The 18,150-nt window shown below is 35.3% G+C and overlaps 1 protein-coding gene across 1 annotated transcript in view; it reads left to right on the top strand.

Moving 5' to 3' along the window:
* CATSPERE (catsper channel auxiliary subunit epsilon) overlaps nt 1-18,150 on the top strand; it is a 264,070-nt gene that overhangs the window by 106,947 nt on the left and 138,973 nt on the right.

The raw sequence follows: 18,150 nt of genomic DNA, 5'->3' as shown, positions 1-18,150 counted from the left end.
GGAGGCCCTCTCTCACCACTTAATTCAACATAGTACTGGGAGTCCTAGCCAGAGCAATTAGGCAAAAAATAGAATAAAAGGCACCTAAATTGGAAAGGAAGAAGTAAAACTGTCTCTATTTATAGATGACATGATCTTATGTATACAAAACCTTAAAGACTCCTCCAAAAACTATGAGAACTAATTTAAAAATTCAGTAGATTGCAGGATACAGAATCTATATGCAAAAATCAGTTGTATATCTATACACTAACAATGAACTATCAGAAAGAGAAAGTAAGAAAACAATCCCATTTACAATTTCATCAAAAGAATAAAATACATAGGATTAAATTTAACCAAAGTGGTAAAAGATCTGTACACTGAAAACTATGAGACATTGATGAAAAAAAAAATCAAAGAAGACAAAAATAAATGGAAATATATTACATGTTCATATAGAGAACTAATATTGTTTAAATGTCCATACCATCCAAAGTAATCTACAGATTCAATGCAATCCCTATCAAGATTCCATTGGTAATTTTTACAGAAATAGAACAAACAATTCTAAAATTTGTATGGAACTGCAAAAGACCTCAAATAACCAAAGAATCTTGAGAAATAAGAATAAAGCTGGAATTTCTATACACTAATGACGAAAAATCTGAAAGTGAAATTAAGAAAACACTCCCGTTTACCATTGCAACAAAAAGAATAAAATATCTAGGAATAAACCTACCTAAGGAGACAAAAGACCTGTATACAGAAAATTATAAGACACTGATGAAAGAAATTAAAGATGATACAAATAGATGGAGAGATATACCATGTTCCTGGATTGGAAGAATCAACATTGTGAAAATGACTCTACTACCCAAAGCAATCTACAGATTCAATGCAATCCCTATCAAACTACCACTGGCATTTTTCACAGAACTAGAACAAAAAATTTCACAATTTGTATGGAAACACAAAAGACCCCGAATAGCCAAAGCAATCTTGAGAACGAAAAATGGAGCTGGGGGAATCAGGCTCCCTGACTTCAGACTATATTACAAAGCTTCAGTAATCAAGACAGTTTGGTACTGGCACAAAAACAGAAATATAGATCAATGGAACAGGATAGAAAGCCCAGAGATAAACCCACACACATATGGTCACCTTATCTTTGATAAAGGAGGCAAGCATATACAGTGGAGAAAAGACAGCCTCTTCAATAAGTGGTGCTGGGAAAATTGGACAGCTACATGTAAAAGTGTGAAATTAGAACACTCCCTGACACCATGCACAAAAATAAACTCAAAATGGATTAAAGACCTAAGTGTAAGGCCAGACACTATCAAACTCTTAGAGGAAAACATAGGCAGAACACTCTATGACATACATCACAGCAAGATTCTTTTTGACCCAGCTCCCAGAGAAATGGAAATAAGAACACAAATAAACAAATGGGACCTAATGAAACTTAAAAGCTTTTGCACAGCAAAGGAAGCCATAAACAAGACCAAAAGACAACCATCAGAATGGGAGAAAATATTTGCAAATGAAGCAACTGACAAAGGATTAATCTCCAAGATTTACAAGCAGCTCATGCAGCTCAATAACAAAAAAATGAACAACCCAATCCAAAAATGGGCAGAAGACCTAAATAGACATTTCTCCAAAGAAGATATACAGATGGCCTACAGACACATGAAAGAATGCTCAACATCATTAATCATTAGAGAAATGCAAATCAAAACTACAATGAGATATCATCTCATACCGGTCAGAATGGCCATCATCAAAAAATCTAGAAACAATAAATGCTGGAGAGGGTGTGGAGGAAAGGGAACACTCTTGCACTGTTGGTGGGAATGTAAATTGATACAGCCACTATGGAGAACAGTATGGAGGTTCCTTAAAAAACTACAAATAGAACTACCATATGACCCAGCAATCCCATTACTGGGCATATACCCTGAGAAAACCATAAGTCAAAAAGAGTCATGTACCAAAATGTTCATTGCAGCTCTATTTACAATAGCCAGGACATGGAAGCAACCTAAATGTCCATCGACAGATGAATGGATAAAGAAGATGTGGCACATATATACAATGGAATATTACTCAGCCATAAAAAGAAATGAAATGGAGGTATTTGTAATGAGGTGGATGGAGTTAGAGTCTGTCATACAGAGTGAAGTAAGTCAGAAAGAGAAAAACAAATACAGTATGCTAACACATATATACGGAATCTAAGGAAAAAAAGAAAAAAAAAAAAGGCCATGAAGAACCCAGTGGCAAGACGGGAATAAAGACACAGACCTACCAGAGAATGGACCTGAGGATATGGGGAGGGGGGGTGAGATGTGACAGGGTAAGAGAGTGTCATGGACATATATACACTACCAAATGTAAAATAGATAGCTAGTGGGAAGCAGCCGCATAGCACAGGGAGATCAGCTTGGTGCTTTGTGACCACCTAGAGGGGTGGGATGGGGAGGATGGGAGGGAGGGAGATGCAAGAGGGAAGAGAAATGGGAACATATTGTATATGTATAACTGATTCATTTTGTTATAAAGCAGAAGCTAACACACCATTGTAAGGCAATTATACTTCAATAAAGATGTTTAAAAAAAAAAAAGAACAAAGCTGGTAGCATCACACTACCTGACATTACACTGTATTACAAAGATGTAGTAATCAAAACAGTATGGTATGTGCATAAAAACACATAGGTTAATGGTACAGAATCAAGAGCCCAGAAATAAACCCATGTATACATGGTCAGTTAATTGATGACAAAGGACCCAAAATATACAATGGAGAAAGGATAGTCTCTTCAATAAATGGTGTTGGGAAACTGTAACATGCAAAAGAATAAACCTGGAAACTTATTCTACATCATACACAAAAATGAACTTGAAATGAGATTAAAGACTTAAATGTGTGACCTGAAACCATAAAACTCGTAGAAGAAAACATAGATGGTAAGCTCCTTGACATCAGTCTTGGCACTGATATTTTGGATCTGACACCAAAAGCCAATTCAACAAATAAAAAGGCAACCTATCGAATGGGAGAAATTAGTTGCAAATCATGTAACTGATTGGGGTTAATATCCAAAATATATTAAGAACTCATGCAACTCAATAGCAACAACAACACCAAAATCCGATATAAAATAGAGGAACTAAATGGTCATTTTCCCAAAGAAGACATATAAGTAGCCAACAAGTATCTGAAAAGGTGCCTGACATCACTAATCACAAGGGAAATACAAATCAAAACCACAATGAAATGTCACTTCATACCTGTTAGAATGATCATCATCAAAAAGACAGGAGATAAGAAGTGTTGGCAAGGATGTGGAGAATAGAGAACTCTTGTGCTCTGTTGATGGGAATGTAAATGGGTACAGCCTTATGGAAAACAGTATGGAGCTTCCTCAAAAAATTAAAAATAGAAGTACCATATGATCAAGCAATTCCACTTCTGGGTATATCTCTAAAGGAAAGGAAAACAGGATAATGAAGAGATATCTGCATTCCTATGTCTACATCAGCATTGTTCACAATAGACTATATCTATATTATGGGATATTATTCAGCCATGAGAAAGAAGAAAATCCTGCCATTTGGCAACATGGATGGACTTTGAGGGCATTATGCTAAGTGAAATAAGCCAGACAAAGACAGGAGATACTTCATGGTATTAGTTATATGTGGAATCTGAAAAAAAAAAAAAAAAAGTCAAACTCAGAGAAACAGTGGTTGCTAGGGTTCGGGGGTGAGGGAAATAGGGAGAGGTTGGTAAGAAATGTATGAACTTTCAGTTATAAGAAGAATAAAGTCTGAGGCTCTAATGTAAAACGTGGTGACTGTAGTTGATACACTGTATTGTATACTTGAAAGTTGCTAAGAGAGTAGAACTTAAATATCTCACCAAAAAACAAAGAAAGGAAGAAAGATAAATGTGTGAGATGATGGATGTTAATTAACCAGGTTGGGTGGGAGGGAATCCTTTCACATTATGTATGTATATCAAGTGATGTACACTTTAAATATCTTAGAGTTTTATTTGTCAATTATAGCTGAGCAAAGCTGAAATTTTAAAGAGAATATTTTGCAAACAAAAAACAAAAGTTAAAATAACTTAAAAACTTATCAGGTGGGGAATCTATTCTGCTGTAAGAAGTTAAGTTTTTGCCTAGCTTTATACTGCTGTAAGTCACATTATCCTACTTACAAATATGTTTTTCATGGAGAAATATATTTTCAAACATTTCCTTCTTAAGCTGTGGTCCTTATATTAAGAATATTTGCATAGATATTTTTATCCAGTTGGGTTAATTAGAGCTAAATTAATAATAACATAGTGAGTTAATTATCACCAACATCAGTGGGTAAAAATCCGTCTCCTAAGATAAACATAATGAGCTAACACAAACTTCCATTATATTCTAATAAATGTATAGCCTCAAGTTTATATCCCAATATCCATAGAACTATTAAATAAAATTTTGAACATCACGCAAAAGCTCTTTGCCATTTTTAGGAAGCAAACCTATTCAGAAATTCAACTTTATGATCAAATATTGTCAGGACAAGATGGTGGAGTAGTAAGACTCTGCCTGGGTATGCCTCCTCCCATGGATCTGCCAAAATTACAATTACATATAGAGAGACTATCTCTGAGAACAACCTGAAGACTAGCAGAAAAGATATTCCACAACTAAAGATAAAAAGGAAAAACCACATTGAGATGGGTAGGAGTGGCCAAGACAGTCTAACTGGGACTCACACTGCTGGCATTACAACCCAATGGCAGGAGGGATATCATAGCCTTGGAAGTCCTCCCCTGAGGAGTGAGGGCTCAGCCCCACATCAGGCTCCCCAGCCTGGGTGACCTGCACTGGGAAGATAATTTCCCATAATATCTGGCTTTGAAAACCAGTGGTCTTTATGTGTCTAGGAGAGCCAGACAGCTGTAAGAAACCAAAAATCTGCTGTTAAAGGCCGCATGCAAATATTCACTCCCTCCAAGTCCCAGCACAGGGGCAGCAGTCTGAAAAGCACCTGGGTCATATGTGAAGGAGATTTATTGACTAATTTTAGGGCATATGCCTCAGGGGCAGAGATCTGTTGGAACTTTCTCTGGGTACTGAGGAGCTGGTGAGCATCAGATTTGTTGTTGTTGTTTGTTTATGGCTTGCCCTCTATCTAGCTGTCCCAGTGCTGGCAGGCACCATATCTGACTCTCCCTATTTAAACTATTAATACTGATTGCTCAGTTCTGGGTTCACCTGTGGACCTGATGCAGTCAGTGCTACTCCAAAGTGATGCCCCCACCCCACCAGACCCAGCATTCACCCTCAGCTGTCACCAGAGTCCTCCAAATGGCCCCCTTTACCACCAGACCCAGCCAGCAGCACAGCCCTTCCAAAGCAGCCTCCCAATACACCAGTTCCAGTGGGTAGCATCCACTAGCACCAGAGCCCCTCCAAAGTGGCCCCCTGCCCCCCACCATACCTGGCAGCCACCCTCAGTTGGTAGTGGAACCTCTCCTAAATGGCCTTCCCACCCCACCAGTTCCAGTGGATGCCTCCAACAAGCACCAAAGCCCCTCAAAAGCACTGCCCTACCAGTCCTATTGGGCACCCTCAGCTGCCACTGGCATCCCCTCAAAGTGATTCCTGCCTCAGAGGCAAGCCTTGCATAGTAGGGCACTTGAAACAGTTGCAACCAGAACTCATAGCCCACTGCACAGAGGCCAGCCCTGAACACTAGCATGCCTGAGGCAAGCATGTTCTTGCCATGAGAGGAGGACATACAGCTTACACAAGGAACTCTCCTGGAGCACCTGGCTGTGGCTACCAGGGGGTACCACACTACTGGACCACACAGGACACCTACTACATAAAACCACTCTTTTAATACTGGGGAAAGTAACTAATCTACCTAATACACAGAAACAAACAAACACAAAGAGTTAGGCAAAATGAGAAAAAAGAATATGCTCCAAATGAAAGAATTAGACAAAACCTAAAAAAAAAAAAAAAAAAAAAAGAAGTAAATGAAACAGATTAGCAACCATCCAGATAAAGAGTTCAAAGTAATGGTCATAAAAATACTCACCAAACTCAGGAGAGGAATGGAGGAACACAGTGAGAACTACAACAAAGAGATAGAATATATTTTAAAAGGAATCAAAGCTAAAGACTACAAAAACCAAAATAAAAAATACACTAGAGGGAACCAATAGCAGATTAGATGATACAGAAAAAATGGTTCTGGAAGACAGGCTAGTGGAAATTACCCAATCAAAACAGCAAAAAGAGCAGAAAACTACCAGAGCTCATTTCAGTAAAGTTGCAGGATACAAAATTAATACACAGAAATCTGTTGCATTTCTATACACTAACAACAAAAGATCAGAAAGAGAAATTAAGGAAACAATCCCATTTACCATTGCATCAAAAACAATAAAATACCTAGGAATAAACCTACCTAAAGAGGCAAAAGACCTGTACTCCAAAAACTATAAGATGTTGATGAAAGAAATTAAAGATGACACAAACAAATGGAAAGATACACTGTGTTCTTGGATTGGAAGAATCAATACTGTTAAAATGACTATACTACCCAAGGCAATCTACAGATTCAGTGCAATCTCTATCAAATTACCAATGGCATTTTTTACGGAACTAGAACAAAGAATTTTAAAATTTGTATGGAAACACAAAAGACCTCAAAAAGCCAAAACAATCTTGAAAAAGTAAAATGGCGCTGGTGGAATCAGGCTCCCTGACCTCAGACTATACTACAAAGCTACACTCATCAAAACAGTATTGTACTGGCACAAAAACAGACATATAGATCAATGGAAAAGTATAGAAAGCCCAGAAATAAACCCATGCACCTACGGTCAATTAATCTACAACAAAGGAGGCAAGAATATACAATGGAGAAGAGACCGTCTCTTCAACAAGTGGAGCTGTGAAAACTGGACAGCTACGTGTAAAAGGATGAAATTAGAACATTCTGTAACACCATATACAAAAATAAACTCAAAATGGATTAAAGGCCTAAACGTAAGACTGGATAGTATAAAACTCCTAGAGGAAAACATAGGCAGAACACTCTTTGACATAAATCACAGCAATATTTTGGGGGATCCGTCTCCCAGAGTGATGGAAATAAAAGCAAAAATAAACAAATGGGACCTAATGAAACTTGAAAGCTTTTGCACAGCAAAGGAAACCATAAACAAAATGAAAGGACAACCTGCGGAATGGGAGAAAATGATGCAACTGACAAGAGATTTATTTCCAAAATATACAAGCAGCTCATACAACTCAATAACAAAACAAAACAAGCAAACAAAAACAACCCAATCAAAAAATGGGCAGAAGATCTAAATAGACATTTCTCCAAAGAAGACATAAGGATGGCCAACAAGCACATGAAGATGCTCAACATTGCTAATTATTAGAGAAATGCAAATCAAAAGTACAATGAGTTATCACTTCACTCCAGTCAGAATGACCATCATCAAAAAGTCTACAAATAGTAAATGCTGGAGAGGGTGTGGAGAAAAAGGAACCCTCCTACACTGTTGGTAAGAATATAAATTGGAATAGCCACTATGGAGAACAGTACAGAAGTTCCTTAAAAATCTAAAACTGGAGTTACAATATGATCCTGCAATCCCACTGCTGGGTATACATCTGGAGAAAACTATAATTTGAAAGGATACATGTACCTCAATGTTCATAGCAGCACTATTTACAATAGCCAAGACATGGATGCAACATATATGTTCATCTACAGATGAATGGATAAAGAAGATGTGACATATATATATACAATGGAATTTTACTTGGCCTTAAAAAAGAATGAAATAATGCCATTTGCAGCAACATGGATGGACCTAGAGATTATCATATTAACTGAAGTAAGATCGAGAAAGAAAAATATATGATATTGCTTACATATGGGATTTTTTAAAAAGATACAAATGAACTTATTTACAAAATAGACTCACAGACTTAGAAAACAAACTTATGGTTACCAAAGGGGAAGGGGGGGGAAAGATAAATTAGGAAGTTGGGATTAACATATACGCACTACTATTATATAAAATACATAACCAACAAGGACCTATTGTATAACATCAGGAACTATATTCAATATTTTGTAATAACATATATATATATATATATATATATATATATTCTTTTTCAGATTCTTTTGTTCTGCACAGATTCACTGTGCTGTACACCTAAAGCTAACACACACAATATTGTGAATTAACTATACTTCAATTAAAAATTTTAAAAATAAATAAATTATAATTAAAATTTGAAAAAAAAAACAGAAAAAGGCAAAAGAAACCCAAAAAATGAGGATAATTTAAGGGACTAGAGGGGCAACAAGTTGTAGTTATCTTTGCATTTTAGGGGTCCCAGAAGAAAAAGAGAGAAAGGAAAAAAATGCAGAAAACCTATTTGAAGAAATAATGGCTGAAAATTATCCTAACCTGGTGAAGGAAACAAGCATCCAAGCCCAGGAATGACAGAGTCCCAAACAAGATAAACTCAAAGTGGCCCACACAAGACACATTATAATTAAAATGCCAAGAGTGAAATATGAAGAGAAAATCTTAAATGCAGCAAGAGAAAAACATATACTTACATGCAAGGAAATCCCCATAAGAATATTAGCTAACGTTTCAGCAGAAACTTTACAGACCAGAAGGGAGTGGCACAACATATTCAAAGTGCTGAAAGGAAAAAACTTACAACCAAGAATACCCTATCTGGCAAGATTATCATTCAGAATTGAATGAGAGCTAAAGAGTTTTCCAGACAAGCAAAAGCTAAAGGAGTTAATCACAACTAAACTAACCTTTCAAGAAATGTTAAAAGGACTTCTTTAAACAGAAAAATAATAATAATAATAAGTAGAAATATGAAAATTATGAAAGAAAAAATATCACTGGTAAAGGCAAGACTATGGTGAAGGTAATAGATCAACCAACTATAAAGCCAGTATGAAGGTTAAAAGACAAAACTAATAAAATCATGTATAGCTACAATAATTAGTTAAGGAATACACAAAACAAAAAGATGGTGTAAAAAACAAAACCTTGAGAGGGGGAGTAAAAATATAGTGCCTTTAGAACATGCTCAAACACTTTAGAGCATGCATCACCTTAAAATAGACTGCTATGTACATAGGTTGTTATATAAGAACCTCATGGTACGGACTTCCCTGGTGGTGTTCCCTAACCCTAACCCTAACCCTAACCCTAACCCTAACCCTGTGTTTCCTTAACACAGTGGTTAAGAATCCATCTACCAGTGCAGGGGACACAGGTTCGAGCCCTGGTCTGGGAAGATCCCACATGCCACGGAGCAACTAAGTCCGTGTGCCACAACTCCTGAGCCCATGTGCCACAACTCCTGAAGCCTGTGCGCCTAGAGCCCATGCTCCACAACAAGAGAAGCCACCACAATGAGAAGCCTGCACACTGCAACGAAGAGTAACCCCCACTTGCCGCAACTAGAGAAAGCCCATGCTCAGCAATGAAGACCCAACGCAGCCAAATATAAAAAATAAATAAATAAATTTATTTAAAAAAAAAAAGTCTCTGGGACGCAGCAAAGGCAGTTCTAAAAGGCAAGTTTATAGCCATACAGGTCTACATCAGGAAAGAAGAAAAATTACCAACAAACAACCTAAACTTACACCTAAAGGAACTAGAAAAAGAAGAACAAACAAAGCCCAAAGTTAGTAGAAGGAAAGAAATAGTAAAGACCAGAGTGTGGAAACGAATAAAACAGAGACAAAAAAGGAAGGAAGGAGGGAAGGAAGGGTCAATGAAATGAAGAGTTGGTTCTTTGAAAAGATAAACAAAGTTGATAAAACGTTAGCCAGACACATCAAGAAAAAAGACAGTTGGCCTAGATAAATAAACTCAGGAATGAAAGAGAAGTTACAACTGACACCACAGAGATACAAAATATTGTAAGGAATTACTATGAAAAATTATACACCAGCAAATAGGACAACCTGGAAGAAATGGATAAATTCCTAAAAACATACAATCTTCTAAGACTGAATCAGGAAGAAATAGAAAATCTGCATAGGCCAATCACTAGTAATGAAATTGAATCAGTAATCAAAAAATTCTAACAAACAAAAGTCCAGGACTAGACGGCTTTACAGGTGAATTCTACCAAACATTTAATGAAGACTTAATAACTATTCTTCCCAAACTATTCAAAAAAAAATTGAGCAGGAACTAATTCAATGAGGCCAGCATCACCTTGATACTAAAACCAGACATAGACATTACAAACAAGAAAATTACAAGTCAATATCACTAGTGAACACAGATGCAAAATTACTCAACAAAATATTAGAAAACCAAATTCAACAATTCGTTAAAAGTATCATACACCATAATCAAGTGAGATTTATCCCGGGAAAACAAGGGTGATTCAATATCCACAAATCAATCAGTGTGATATACCACATTAATGAAATGAAGGACAAAAATCATGTGATCATCTCAGTAGATGCAGAAGAGAACTTTTCACAAATTCCATTTATGATAAAGATTCTGAACAAAGTGGGTATAAAAGAAACATACCTGAACATAATAAAGGCCACATATGACAAACCCACAGCTAATATCATACTCGGTGAAATGCTGAAAGCATTTCCCTAAGATCAGAAACAACACAAGGATGCCCAGTCTCTCCACTTTCATCAACATAGTATTAAAAGTCCTATCCACAGCAATCAGACATTAAAAATAAATAAAATGAATCCATATTGGAAAGGAAAAAGTAAAACTCTTTGCAGATGGCATGGTATTATATATATTAAAAATCCTATAGATCCCACCAAAATACTATTAGAACTAAAAAATAAATTCAATAAAGATGCAGGAAACAAAAGTAGCCTATAGAAAGCTGTTGCATTTCTATACACTAGTAACAAAATTATTAGAAAGAGAAATAAGTAAAGGGAATTAAGAGGTACAAACCTGTAGTTATAAAATAAGTAACAGGGATATAATATACAGTATAAGGAATATAGTCAATCATACTGTAATAATTTTGTGTGGTAACAGATAGTTACTAGATTTATCATGGTGATCATTTTGTTATTTATTTGATTGTCAGATCACTATGTTGTACACCTGAAATGAACATAATATTGTATGTCAACTGTACTTTAATAAAATAAAATGTTATATGTCTAGCTAATAAAAAAAAAGAAATTCAACTTTATGGTAACTAGATACAGAATAAGTATAGATTTAAGTTAGTTTTTTGGCACATGTATGTCAATTGATTTCCACAATTGTTTCAACACATGTTTGTTGTACATCTACTATTCAAGGTACTGTTAGAAACTAGGGGTATAGTCGAGGTTCCTACCTTCTGTATTCAATTTTTAATTGGGAATTCAAGAATTCAAATTATTATAATTCAAATTCTAAGATGGGAAATGGATAATTAACAATATGTAAACAATATAATATGTTGTATCAAGAACTATGAAAGAAATACACTAGGTGATAATACAGAGAGATCCATTTAGATACCATCTTAGAGGTGGCATTGAGTTGAGAAAAAAGGGTTTACATGAACAAGTAATGTGAAAAAATGTGGAAAGACTAATCTAGGTTTTTAAAAACAAACATACTTTAGAGACGTAGCAGATACATAAACAGTTATAGACCAATACATTTGAAAACTTAAAGAGAAAACATTCTAGAAAAATAGTTTTTTAAAGGTGACTCAAAAGGAAATATAGAAGTTGAGCAAAGAAACTTAATCAGTATTTAACAATCTTTGGGGACGGGGAGAGAGCACTAGCACAGATCATTCCAATCCTAAATTGCAAAATGAAGTTAGCAAATTATCATATACCAGTTCAGGCAAGGTCTATATGAGAAAGAAAAATTATAGGCTTATCTCATTCATGAACCTAGATACAAAATTCTGAATAAAATATTAGTAAAATAAACCCACTAATATATGAAAAGAGATATGACATATAATCAAGTTGGTTTATACCAGAAGTGCAAGGTTAGTATAATATTTTAAATGTTTTAGTGTAATTTACTACATTAATAGATTAAAGGAGAAAACTACCTGATCATCTTAATAGGGACAGAATGAAGCTTTACTTTATTCTTACCTCATATCATAATTACTTACCTCATATCATACATTAAAATAATCTGAGATTAATAATAATGCCAATAATAATAAAATAACCTCAGAAGACATACATGTGGAAGGCTAAACTGAAAAACTTTTAAAAAGAGATAGGAAAATATCTTTATTGCCTCAGGAAAAATTTTCTATAATCAATAAAAGTACCTCAAATTATAAAAGCAAAGATTTGATAAACAACTCATTAATAGGTACATGAAATGATGTTTGACTTTATTAACAATTAGAGAAAAATATTAATAGCCCAGAGAGGTCTATTTTACACACACCAGATTGATAAATATGTTAACATTTTAGACTGTTGTTGGTGAAAATATGTTTCAGCATTCAGGCTGCTATAACAAAATACCATTAACTGGGTGACTTATAAACAACAGATTATTTTTCACAGTTCTGGAGGCTGGAAGTCTGAGATCAGGGTGCCAGTGTGGTTGGTTAAAGGCCCTCTTCTGGGTGTCAGAATTCTCATTGTATCCTCACCTGGTGAAACAGACTGGGGAGCTCTCTTGGGCCTCTTTTACAAGGGCATTAATCCCACTTATGAGAGTTCTACCCTCATGACTTAAGCACCTCTCTAAGGCTCCACTTGCTATTACCATCGCATTGGGCATTAGGATTTCAATATACGAATTCTGGGCACACACAAACATTCACACCATAGAAATGTGCATCAATGGGAACACTTACATACATTGCTAGTAGAAGTATAAATTGGCACAAACAGTTTGAAAGATATTTTTACACTGTCAGCCGAAGTTGAAGATGCATATATCAAATGGTTCCACAATTCAGCACCAGTATATACCTTAGAGAAATCCATGCACAGGTGCATCAAGAGATGTGTGAAAGTATATTTGTAGCAGCATTGTTTCTAATAGGAAAAAATTTGAAACACTAATTTCCATTCATAGAGAAATGGATAAACATTCTCTAGTATAATTATGCTATAGAATATATACATTATACAGCTGTGAAAAATAAATCAAACACAGCAACACAAATCAACATGAATGTATTTCACAACATAATATTGAATGAAAAAAGCAAGTCATGGAAGAAAAGTACAGTATGATTCCATTTATATAAAATGCAAAAAGTTGAAAAATTAAATAATATGTAGTTTATTAATACATATATGTGGTAAACTAGTTTTTTAAAGCATGGAAGTTGACCTTGTATCCTGAAACCTTGCTATAATTGCTTATTAGTTCCAGGAATTTTTTTGTCTGTTCTTTGGGATTCTCTACATAGATAATCATGTCATTTGTAAACAAAGAACATTTTGTTACTTCCTTCCCAATCTTGTAAAACTTTTATTTCATTTTCTTGTCTTATTGTGTTAGCTAGAACTTCCAGTATGGTGTTGAATAGAAATCTTTGTCTTGTACCTGTTCTTAGGAGGAAAGCATCTAATTTCTCACCATTAAGTTTTTTGTATGTTCTTGTAGATGCTCCTTTGTCAAGTCAAGGAAGCTTCCCCTCTGTTGCTAGTTTGCTGAGAGATTTTATCATGAGTGGGTGTTGGATGTTGTCAAATGCGTTTACTGCATCTATTGATATGATTATATGCTTTTTCTTCATTAGCCTGTTTATGTGATGGACTATATTAAATGATTTTTAATGTTGGACCAGACTTGCATAACTGGAATAAATCCCATTTGGTCGTGGTAAATAATTCTTTTTACACATTATTGGATTTTAAATGTCTGTAGCTTTATCTGTAATGTTTTTATCTGGTTTTGGTGTTAGAGTAATGCTGATCTCATAGAATAAGTTGGGAAGTATTGCCTCTGCTTCTATTTTCTGGAAGAGATTATAGAGTACTGACATCCTATATTCCGTAAATGTTAGAATTCACCAGTGAACCCGTCTGGGCCTGGTGCTTTTTGTTTTGGAAGGTAATTGGTTATTTATTTATTTTATTTAATGCATATATCCCTATTCACATTATTTCTGTTTGTGTGATTTTTGGTACATTGTACCTTTCAGTTGGGCCGTTTCATCTGAGTTATCGAATTTGTGGGCATAGAATTGTCCATTAATTGTTCATTTAATAAAGAGTATTCCTTTATTACTCTTTAATGTCCATGAGATCAGTAGTGATGGCCCATTTTAATTTCTGATATTAGTAATTTGTGTCCTTTGTCTTTTTTTCTTAGCTCAGCTAGAAGTTTATTGACTTTATTTATCTTTTCAAAGAACCAGCTTTTGGTTTCATTGATTCTCTCTACTGCTTTTCTGATTTCAATTTGCTGCTTTCTGCTCTAATTTTTATTATTATTTTTCTTCTGATTGCTGTACGTTTGTATTGCTTTTCTATCTCCAGTTTCTTAAGGTGGAAGCTTAGATTATTGATTTTTAGTTCTTCTTTTCTAGTGTATGCATTCCATGTTGTAAATTTCCCTCTACACACTGTTTTCAGGTCATCTCCCAAATTTGATAAGTTGTATTTTCATTTATTTCCAAATATTTTAAAATTTCACTTGAGATTTCTTCCTTGATCCATATATTACTTAGAATTGTGTTGTTTAATCTCCAAATATTTAGGGAAATTTCAGGTATCTTTCTGTTATTGACTTCTAGCTTAATTACATTGTGATATGAGAGCATACTTTGATGATTTCTGATTTTTCAAGGTGTGTTTTGTGGCCCAGAATATGGTGCATCTTGGTGAATACTCCGTATGATCTTGAGAAGAATGTGTATTCTGCTGTTTTAGGATGAAGTATTCTTTAAATGTCAATTAGATCCAGTTGATTGATGGTGCTCTTCAGTTTAACTGTGTCCTTACTGATTTTCTGCCTGCTGGATCTATTAACTACTGATAGAGAAGTTTTAAAGTATCCAGCTATACTAGTGGATTTTTATATTTATATTTTCTATTTAATAATATTATATTGTATATTTGAAAGTTAGTAAGAGAGTAGATCTTAGGAGTTCTTATCACAAAAACAATTTTTATAGCTATGTATGGTGATGGACGTTAACTAGACTTACTGTGGTGATCATTTTGCAATATATAAAAATGTCAGGTCATTATACTGTACACCTAAAGCTAATAAAATGTTATATGTCAATTATGTCTCAGTATTTTAAAAAATCAGGCCAGTGACTATATGTGAGTGGGTGGAAGAGGGGGAAAGAAGAGACATACAGGAAATGTCCAAGTTACTGGCAATGTTCTGATTCTTGATATGGGTGATTATTACACAGGTGTTCATCTTGGTATTATTCTTTAAGGTGTGTGTTTTGTATCATATATTCTTGTATAACATGATTTATTATTTTGTTTTAAAAATTAGTAAATAAATGATATTTTTAAAGAAATAGAAATAAAATATGCATATGTACAGAATGTCAGATATCCATTTAAAGAATGTTGCCTTGGATGCCATAAAAAAAACTATATAATTGGATTGATTAATTTGGGTTTAGAAAAGATTGTCCTTATAAAAGATATATTTTGTGGTAAAACAAGAAAGCAAAATAGAAGAAATAATTCTTGAGTAGGACTTGAAGGACCAGTAGAATATAGAGATGGAGAAGAGAGACTGGGTGCTCTAAGAGAAGGGAGGGGGTACAAACAGTTTGGAAGGCAAAAAGAAAGAACACACCTGGCACTTCCCTGGTGGCACAGTGGTTAAGAATCTGCCTGCCAATGCAGGGGACATGGGTTCAAGCCCTGGTCCAGGAAGATCCCACATGCTGCAGAGCAACTAAGCTCATGCACCACAACTACTGAGCCTGCACTCTAGAGCCCGTGAGCCACAACTACTGAGCCCGTGCACCACAACTACTGAAGTCCACACACCTAGAGCCTGTGCTCCGCAACAAGAGAAGCCACGGCAATGAGAAGCCCGTGCACCACAAGGAAGAGTAGCCCCTGCTCGCCACAGCCTGAGAAAGCCCACACACAGCAATGAAGACCCAACACAGCCAAAAATAAATTAATTAATTAAAAAAATTAATATTAGATTAGTTTGTAAAAAAAAAAAAAGAACACACCTGAAATATAATATGGCAAGTGAAATTGAATAGGAAAAAAATGAACCTTCCATGAAAAGTATTGGAATAGTTTGAATTTTTGCTGGATATAATTTAGGGGCCACTGAAGTTTCTAACCAGAACATGACTTAATGAAATTCAGTTTAGAGCAGATAAGTTAAAACATGGCAGATTAAATATATTTATTTATCTCTGTTCTCTTCCATAATCTTGCTAAAATAACAAGGAGAAACGTTTTTAAAGTTGCAAGCCTATGAAAACAAACAATGGGAAAGGAAGCAAGCACAGAAGATAGAAAGCACAGAGAGAACTGGTAACTGACTTAGTAGAGCACAGAAATTCTGTTAATTAAGAGCTTGCAGAAGGGAATTCTGAAGTAATTGGAAATCCCCAGGGTGCCTGCAGTCAAGCTCCCTGAATATGGAAACCTAGCATATATCCTGCTGGCAGGCTAGAGGATTCTTCTTTGGATTAACTGGTCAGAAATACTTAAATTTAGAATCAGGAGGAGAGAAGCAGAGTGGGGCACAGTGGGAGTAAGGGGTATTCCTCAAAGCTGTCTCACCACTTGTTACTGATACTCTTGTAAATATTAATGGACAGCCAAGGGCAACCAGTTACAGAAAGCCTCCAACATGAATGTAAGAGACCTAAATCAATAAACAGAACAACTGAATTCAGGGGACATAGCACACAGCAGGGAGCCAAAGAAAAGTTCACAAAAATAGTGTCTTCACAGAAATAAGAGAAGATATTATACACATGAAAGAAGATTAAGAAGATTAAGATGCTATAAAATGAGAAACAAGTAAGAAAAAAATTGAAAAGTGTATAAATGTAGTCATAATTTTTTTAAAAACTCAAAGGTTTGAAAACAAAATGACAGACATGGAAAACTGAAAAGCTCAGTATGCCATGGCCAGGCCTTGAGCGCTGGGTCCTTCCTAGGTCTTGTAGATAACCAATTATCCATTCAAACAAAATAGTCACCAATACATAATTGTACCGTGGCTGTGTATATGAGATTATTATGTAGCCAGTGGACAATAACAAAATGATACTGGTGATTTTTTAAAAATGTGCTTGAAACCAATGTTAGAGTCAGTGGTGTGGTTTGCCCAAAACAGTAACTGCACCAAGTTTAATGGTGCCATGATTTAGGGCATAGAGGTTTGATGACATTCCTACAACTGGCCCAGCATGGGGCTCCCTTCACCTGGCAGGACCTCATTCTGAGTGGTCGGAATGCCATCACCACAACCAAGTGTGTATTCATTGAGGAAATAGGAAACTCAAGAAGCATTTACTGAACATCCTCTAGCCTGATGTCTCCTGGATTGCCCTGCTGAGAAACTCTCCTTAGAACTTTTCATAAGTTTTAAGATACATGTCAGAGTGCTTGTTTTCACAGATTCCTCTGTGTCCACTTCAAAAGATAGACCCAGCTCTGTCAAATTTTAGAATACAAAGGAAAAAAAGGGACAATCTTAAAAACTTATAGAAAGCCAACTCATTTGAATCACAAGAGTCAGTGTGTCATCTGACTTCCCCTTTAGTAAAGCTAAATACGTGAGGCTGGAGAAAACGCCCTCAAAGTTCTGAAGTCTCTACCTAGCCAAACTATCTAGCAGGTATGTAAAATAAAGATATTTTGGGGATTCAGGGTCTCAAAAACTTTATGTTCACATACCCTTTAACAGAGAGGAACTGAAAAATGTGTTTTAACAAAACAAGAAAGATCAAACCATTGGATCCAGTAAATGGTGGCTTCAACCCAGAGAGTAATAAAGGGAAACTCCAGGAAACAAGTACTAGATTACCTCTGCAGTTACCACATGGAAAATATTATGGAGCACCATTTTAATTACCTATTGGAAAACTTAGAAAACTAAACAAATGTTTAAATGAAATAATTATTAAC

This window comes from Balaenoptera physalus (assembly GCF_965194825.1).
Source record: "Balaenoptera physalus genome assembly, chromosome: 1".
In the NCBI taxonomy this organism is placed as follows: Eukaryota; Metazoa; Chordata; class Mammalia; order Artiodactyla; family Balaenopteridae; genus Balaenoptera; species Balaenoptera physalus.
Note: the sequence above shows the minus strand (reverse complement) of the source record. Positions and strands in the feature narration are given on the sequence as shown.